Source organism: Panthera uncia, assembly GCF_023721935.1.
Source record: "Panthera uncia isolate 11264 chromosome A1 unlocalized genomic scaffold, Puncia_PCG_1.0 HiC_scaffold_17, whole genome shotgun sequence".
NCBI classification, from domain to species: Eukaryota; Metazoa; Chordata; class Mammalia; order Carnivora; family Felidae; genus Panthera; species Panthera uncia.
Genome location: NW_026057577.1, coordinates 99,482,806 through 99,491,001, shown reverse-complemented (window position 1 = coordinate 99,491,001; position 8,196 = coordinate 99,482,806). Strand labels below are relative to the sequence as shown.

Below are 8,196 nucleotides of genomic sequence, written 5' to 3'. Positions count from 1 at the left end.
TCTTTCTCTGCCCTTCCCCAGCTGTGCATGCTCGTTCACTCACTCTCTCTCTTTCTCTCTCTCAAAAATAAATAAATAAACTTTAAAAAAATATTCCAGACATTGTGAAATGTCCTCTGGGGGGCAAAATTGCTCTTAGATGAATGATTGCCCACAGTCCATTTAAAAATACAAAATAAAATATTAAGGTAAATGCAAGAAGAGGCAGTTACAATGTTCAGTGCTTTGTCTCTAATGAACATAAGCAAGGGATGAAAAGTGGGGTAGGGGATTTGAGTCACAGAGGTAGATGGAATTAGCTGTTACTATAAGTGCTAAGAAGACAAAGATGATAACTGTCAAATGTATAAGACCAATGATGTAAAAACTTAGAAAAAATTGTTTTTCTTTTGGGAACTAGGGAGTTCTTCACTGAAGAAGCTGTGTTTGAAAACTATCTTAAAGGGCCATAACGATTGAGAAGGATAGAAAAAAGAAGGTGGAAGACATTTCAAGCAGAGGAATTTATGTTTAGATCACACATGCAAGTCAGGGAAAACAGAATCAATGTTACTGGAGCAGTTACAGGGGAACAAGACGACAATTCAGTTTCTTCCACAAGAAAACAGAGGGCTGCAGAGGTGCATTGTCACTTAACAGTGACATGTTAAGTCATGTCAGACTCTAGCATTCTAGAAATCTGCTGTTATTCTAAACTTTTTTAACGGAGGGTGTGAACTCTAGTATTTGGGACTAGGAAGTGTCTACAGTATTGTAGTCTTGGAGAGAGAATTAATGTTTCAATATCCAAGTTTTAGGGGCGCCTGGGTGGCTCAGTCAATTAAGCATCCAACTCTTGGTTTCAGCTCAGGTCATGATCTCATGGTTCATGGCTTCAAGGCCCGTGTTGGGCTCTGCACTGACAGCACAGAGCCTGCTTGGGATTCTCTGTCTCCCTCTCTCTCTGCCCCTCCCCTGCTCAAGCTCGCTCACTCTCGCTCTCTCTCTCTCTCAAAATAAATAAACATTAAATAAATAAATAATTGAATATAGGTTTTAGAAAACTACCAACATGAAGAGCATTGATTTAGGATGTCCTCATTATCTGAGGATAATTAATAACAGGAAAACAACGTCTATTAAAAGTGGAATAGAAATTCATATTAAATAATGAGAAAAAAAATTTTATAGAGACATTCATAATGAGAAGAGAAACCAAAGATTGTAATTTTATCTTATATTTAAAAGTTAGTTTGTAATTGCAAGTATGTCCTAATACAACAAACAAAAAATGAATTAAGGATTGATTTTGTTTTAGTTCTGGCATGATTCTTTTGATAAAGTTGATGAGAGTCCTAAGTCAGTATTTCCTTCATATTCAATTTTCAGATTTTTGCAAAATATACTAGAGTTTCATCAATTTTCCCAAGGGCCCCTCCTTATCCTTTGATATTCAAATCATTCCCTTCTGAATTATCTATCCTGTCATCATCCTTTTTACAAGGTTTGCAACTTCATTTTGTAATCCATCTGTGTCCTATTTACATTATATATTCTGCTTGACAAAGACATTGACCTGATGGGTGGGCTAGACACAAGTGTTAATGAGTGAAAGAATCTTTGAGATGAGACTAATTTCATAAGTGCTTGGTTCATTAGTGAATATGTTCATATTATGTCTACTATTGTAACTGGGGGTAACTTGCATCAGCACTTATGTAACAAGAACTCCCAGTACCTACCACAATGGTCTTGAGCTTACATATAAGATAAAGGCTCTGTTGTCTGGGGCAATGACAAGGGAGAGTTAATCAAACATTGTGGTTAACTGATAGTATTAGGGTTTACTTAACCATTAACCTAAAACTCATGGGAGTAAACAAAGAAAAACAATGTCTCACTATAACAGTCCGTGACTAAGAGCATGAAGAAACAGACTCCTTCTTAAATCAGAATAATTAGCTGTCACAACCCAATATTCACTTAATGCTCTGTTCCAGTGAGTGTCAGCATTTGGTACTGGTAATTAGACTAGAGTTTGCAAAAAATATCAAAAGTATTCATTTGTAGAACTTTCTGATTGGCAAAGTGACAAACAGTATAAATTTGGAGTAGTTCTTTTTCCCCCAGTTACGAGTAACTTTCTCGACAGGTACATGGTAGAAATAATAATAAGATCTGGTTACCAAATGTAAATCACTTAAACCTTAAGTTCAAAAACAGCATGAATAAGGCACTGTAGATATTCTCAGCACTCAATTCCAACAGAATCACTCTCCACAGAATTCTAGATGACCTTCAAATCCATGTCCTTTTCTGCTTTCCTTGACATAATATTTTTTCAACATTCATCTTTTAAACTGTCTAATCTTTACTAATTTTATAGTTAGGTAGCTTCAGAATTTAAAAAAAAGAACCCACACTGATAACATCCTGACCATTCTGGATGACAGTATCTCTACACAAGTTTAAGCAGCAATGATAAGGAAACTTACTAGAACATTCTCTTCAAATCTTAAGATTAGTGAGTTTTCAAAAATCAATTCTACTTTGCAAGACTTTGCGTAGACAGCTTGACTCACATAATCCTTAGAAAAGCTCATTGTTCCCTTTTAGAACTGGTCCATGTATTATAGAATACGTGGTTGCCCACCTAATGTTACTGAAAGGGCTGTCCAACTGTCTCTGCCAAAACTGTGTTTTATTGCCTGAAACTCCCATTTTGACAATCATTTCTTTAGATTTTTAATATTGCCTTTTCAGAATTTGTATATTGCCATTGTGAGGTATGAAGATTGTATTTCCAAAAACAGCCACAGAAATATTCCTGGCCTTAAATGCTCTCCCAGAACCTTGCAGCCATATATCAGTAAGCAGAGCCTATTTTCCCTGTCCTTGAAGTGGACTAGGCTACTTGGCAAATAGAGAACAACAGAAGGAATGTGGCATGACTTCAGAAACTGGTTCATACAGACCATATGGCTCCTGCCTGCTCTCTAATCTCTATCTCTCTTTCTTTATGTGCTCACCCTTGGAACCCAGCCACCATGCTATAAGAAAGCCCAGCAGTCATATGGAAACATCACATGCAAGTATTCTGGTTACAACCAAAGCTGAAGTCCCACCCAGACAGCATTAAGGCCACACAGGTGAGTGAGTGAGTGAGTGACCCTTCAGAGAATTACAGCTATCAGTCTCTGAGCCACTCTAGTCTACTCTGGCTGAGTATGGATTTGTTAGTAAGTAAATGGCATCACTGTTTTAAGTCACTTAGCTTTGAGGTAGTTTTTGTTGTTGTTGTTTAATGTAGCCATAAATAACCAATAGGAAAAACACATTAATATTGGTACAGGTTAAATTCTCAGATTAGCTAGCCACTTTGTGGTAAATATAGGGAACATGAGGGATTACAACATGAAAAGAAAAAGGAAGAAGAGAAATGATTTATCTAAAGCAAAACCTTTTCTGTTTATGTTGGGTAGAGAAACTATAAAACTCTTAGAAGAAGACACAGGGGAAAAGCTTCACAATATTGGATTTAGTAATGATTCCTGGATGTGACATCAAAAGCATACGCCACAAAAGAAAAAAAATAGAAAACTGGATTGCATCAAAATGAAAAACCTTGGTGCATGAAAGGACACTATCAACAGAGTAAAAATGCAGCCTATGGAATGGGAGAAAATATTTGCCAGTCATATAAATAAAACCTTGGATTGTGAGTAACTTGTTCTGCAAGATGCGCAAACATTTCTAATAAATTTTAACTTGATAAACCAGTGATGTCTTGCAATATGAGTAGTATATGATGCCAAACATCACATGATCACAACTGGGCCATTGGTTCTTGAAATTCGCTTTGATATTCAAGTGCTTGGGATTACAAACATGTTTCCAGAATGAATTATGCTCACAAACCAAGGTTTTACTGTATATGATAACAGGTTAATATCCCAAATATAAAAGGAATGCCTAGAATTCAACAATAACAAATCTGATTTAAAAATGGTATGGGTGGTGGCCCAAGCCTGATTCCTGGCCTCTCCTCTTACTCCTGGAACAGCATGAGCTTCACCAACCACTCTACCTTTTCCTCCAACTACAGGTCCCTGGGCTCAGTGCAGTCGCCCAGCCACCAGGTTCAGCCAGTCAGCAGTGCAGCCAGGGTCTATGCAGGCACTGAGGGTTCAAGCTCCTGGATCTCCATATCCTGCTACTCTAGCTTCAGGATGGTTGGGGGTCTGGGACATGGCCACCAGGATAGCCAGGGGTCTGGTGGGCATAGGGGAAATCCAGGGCAAGAAGGAGACCATGCAAGACTTGAGTGACCATCTGGCCTCCTACCTGGAGAGGGTGAGGAACCTGGAGGCTGATAATCAGAGACTGGAGATCAAAATCTGGAAACACCTAGAGAAGAAAGAACCCCAGGTCAGAAACTGGGGACATTACTTCAAGACCATCAAGGCTCAGTTCTTTGAAAATTCTGTGGACAATGTCCACATTGTTCTGCAGATTGACAATGCCCATCTTGCTAATAATGACTTCAAAGTCAAGTATGAGATGGAGCTGGCCATGTGCCAGTCTTTGAAGAGTGACATCCATGGCCTCTGTGAGGTAATTGATGACACCAATGTCACTTGGCTGCAGCTGGAGACAGAGATTGAGGCTTTCAAGGAGGAGCTGCTCTTCATGAAGAAGAACCAGGAGGAGGAAATAAAAGGTCTACAAAACCAAACTGTCAACTCTGGGTTGACCATGGATTTGGATGCCCCCAAAATCTCAGGACCTCAGCAAGATCATGGTGGACATCCAGGCCCAGGATGATGAGCTGGCTCAAAAACCGAGAGAAGCTGGACAAGTACTGGTCTGAGAAGATTGAGGAGAGCACCACAGTGGTTACCTCACAGACCACTAAGATAGGATCAGTTGAGATGACCCTCATGGAGCTGAGACGTACAGCCCAGACCTTGGAAATCAACCTGCACTCAATGAGAAACCTGAAGGCCAGCTTGGAGAACAGCTTGGGAGGTGGAGGCCCACTACATGATGCAGATGAAGCAACTCAACAGGGTCCTGCTGCATCTGGAGTCAGAGCTGTCCCAGCCCAGGCAGAGGGGCAGTGGCAGAGAGTGGCCAAGAGTATGAGGCCTTCCTTTCTCAATGTCAAGTTTAAGCTGAAGGCTGAGATCACCACCTACCGTCGCCTGCTGGAACACAGGTAGGACTTCAGTCTCGGTGATGCCCTGGATAGCAGCAATTCCTTGTAAACCATCTAGATAACCACCACCCACAGGATTGTGGACAGCAAGGTCCTGAGACCAACGATACCAAAGTTCTGAGGCACTGAAGCAGCAGAAGCAGGGTACCTATGGAGAGCAGGAGGCCAATAAAAAGTTCAGAGGTCAACAAAAAAATTAAAAAATTAAAAAATTAAAAATAAATGGTAGTGTGTCTGATTGGCTCAGTCGGTTGAGCCTCCAACTCTTGATCTAGTCTAAGGTCACGATCTTGCAGTTTGTGAGTTCAAGCCCTGCATTGAGCTGAGCACTGGCAGTGTGAAGCCTGCTTGGGATTCTTTTTCTCTCTCTTTCTCGCTCTCCCCCTTCCTTGCTCGTGCTCACTCTCTTTCTCCTTCTCTCTCTCTCTCTCTCACAATAAATAAATAAACATTTTTTTTAATGGGGAAAGGACTTGATAGATATTTTTCCAAAGAACATATACAAATGACCAATAAGGACACAAAAAGACACAACATCCATTCCTGTGGAATGGGTGTTATTACTTTTACGCAGAAGAGAGAGTGGGTACTCAGACAAGTTAGTAATTTTTTCCAAGAAATTTAAGCATTAGACAATGATGACAACGACGATGACGACGACTACTATTAGACTACACTCTGCTAAGAGCTTCTGGAGATCCTGGATCATGTATTTTGTTTCTGTGTGCCCAGACACCTAATAAACATCAGTTGAACAAAGAAAAGAGAATAAAATAAAGAACATAAAATGATGTCTAACATCACTAATCATTGGAGAAATGCAAATTAAAACCACATAAATCCAATTTCACACCCATTAGGTTCGCTATTATCAAAAAAAAGAAAAAGAAATTAGCAAGTGTTGACAAAGATGTAGAGAAACTAGACCATTGTGCAATGTTGGTGGGAAAGTAAGATGGTACAACCACTATAGAAAACAGTATGGCAGTTTCTCAAAACATTAAAGATATAATTATAATATGATCCAGCAATCCCACTTCAATATACTCAAAACATTTGACAGCAGGGTCTCAAAGAGGCATTTATACACCAGTGTTCATCACACCAATAGCCAAAAGGTGGAAACAACCCAAGTATCCTTTGATTAACAAATGGGTAAACAAAACAGGGTACATACATACAATGGAATATTATTCACCCTTAAAAAGCAATGAAATTCTGGCCAATGCTGCAATATGAATGAACATTGAGGACATCATACTAAGTGAAATAAGCCAGTCACAAACATAACAAATACTGTATGATAATATTTATATGAAATACCTAGAATAGTCAAATTCATAGACAAAAAGTAGAATTGTAGTTTCCAGGAGCTGGGGATCAAAGTAAGGGGACTTATTTGATGGGCACAGAATTAAGTTTCAGTTTGGGAAGATGAAAAAGTTGTGAAGATGGATGGTGGTGATGGTTGCATAACAATTTGAATATACTTCATGCCAGTGAACTGTACACTTAAAAGTGGTAAATTTTATCTGATGAATATTTTACCATAATAAATGAGCAAAAGATTTTTTTTCCAAAGAAGATATTAAAATGACCAGTAAGGCCATGAAAAGATGCTCGACATTATTAGTCATTAGACAAATGCAAAACAAAACTATGAGATAACATATCCCAGCCCCTAGGATGACTATCATCAAAACACCAAATAACAAGTGTTGACAAGAATGTGGAAAAATTGGAACCCTTATACATTGTTGGTGAGAAGGGACAATGGTGTAGCTACTTTAGAAAAAAAGCTTGGTAATTACTCAAAATATAGAGCTGGCATATGACCGATCAATTCCACTGCTAGGTAAATACCCAACAGAAATAAAAATATATATCCACACAAAAACATGTACATGAACGCAGAATTACTCATAGCAAACAAAAAGTAGAAACAACTCTGTTATGGAGTGAATGTGCTCTCCAAAAATTCATATGTTGAAGCCCTAACTCCTCAATGTGATGGATTTGAAGGTGAGGTCTGTGGGAGATAATTAAGTTTGAATGAGGTGAGGAGGGTGGGACTCAGGTGATGGGATTGGACAGCTCTTCTTTCTTTTTTTTTTTTTATTTCAAATTTTTATTTAAATTCTGATTAATATGTAGTTGCAGGAGCAGAATTTACTGATTCATCACTTATATATAACATTCAGTGTTCATCATAACAAGTGCCCTCCTTAATACCCATCACCCATTTAGCCCTCCCTTACCCACCTCCCTCCATCAACCCTTAGTTTGTTTTCTATACTTAAAAGTCTGTTATAGTTTGCTTCCCTCTCTTTTTTTTTTCTTTACTATATGTTCATCTGTTCTGTTTCTTAAATTCCACATATGAGTGAAATCATATGGTATTTTTCTTTCTTTCCCTGACTTATTTCACTTAGCATAATATACTCTAGCTCCATCCATTTTATTGCAACTGGCAAGATTTCATTCTTTTTGATGGCTGAGTAATATCCCATTGCATATATATGCCACATCTTCTTTATCCATTCCTCAGTTGATGGACATTTGGGCTCTTTCCATAGTTTGACTATTGTTGATAGTGCTGCTATAAACATCAGGGTGCACGTGTCCCTTTCAAATCTGTAATTTTGTATCCTTTGGGTAAATATCTAGCAGGGCAATTGCTGTATCTTAGGGTAGCTCTATTTTTCACTTTTTGAGCAACTTCCATATTGTTTTTCAGAGTGGTTGCACCACTTTGCATTCCCATCAACAGTGCAAGAGTGTTCCCCTTTCTCCACATCCTCACCAACATCTATTGTTTCCTGTGTTGTTAGTTTTAGCTATTCTGACAGGTGTGAGGTGGCACCTCATCGTGATTTTTATTTGTATTTCCCTGATGATGATGTTGAGCATATTTTCACGTGTTGGTTGGCCATCTGGATGTCTTCTTTGGAGAAGTGTCTATTCATGTCTTTTGCCCATTTCTTCACTGGATTATTTGT

At 38.6% G+C, this 8,196-nt stretch overlaps 1 pseudogene; it reads left to right on the top strand.

The window, feature by feature from the left end:
• The first annotated feature begins 4,043 nt into the window (after positions 1-4,043).
• Positions 4,044-5,599, top strand: LOC125934455 (keratin, type I cytoskeletal 18-like; annotated as a pseudogene).
• The last annotated feature ends 2,597 nt before the right edge of the window (positions 5,600-8,196 follow it).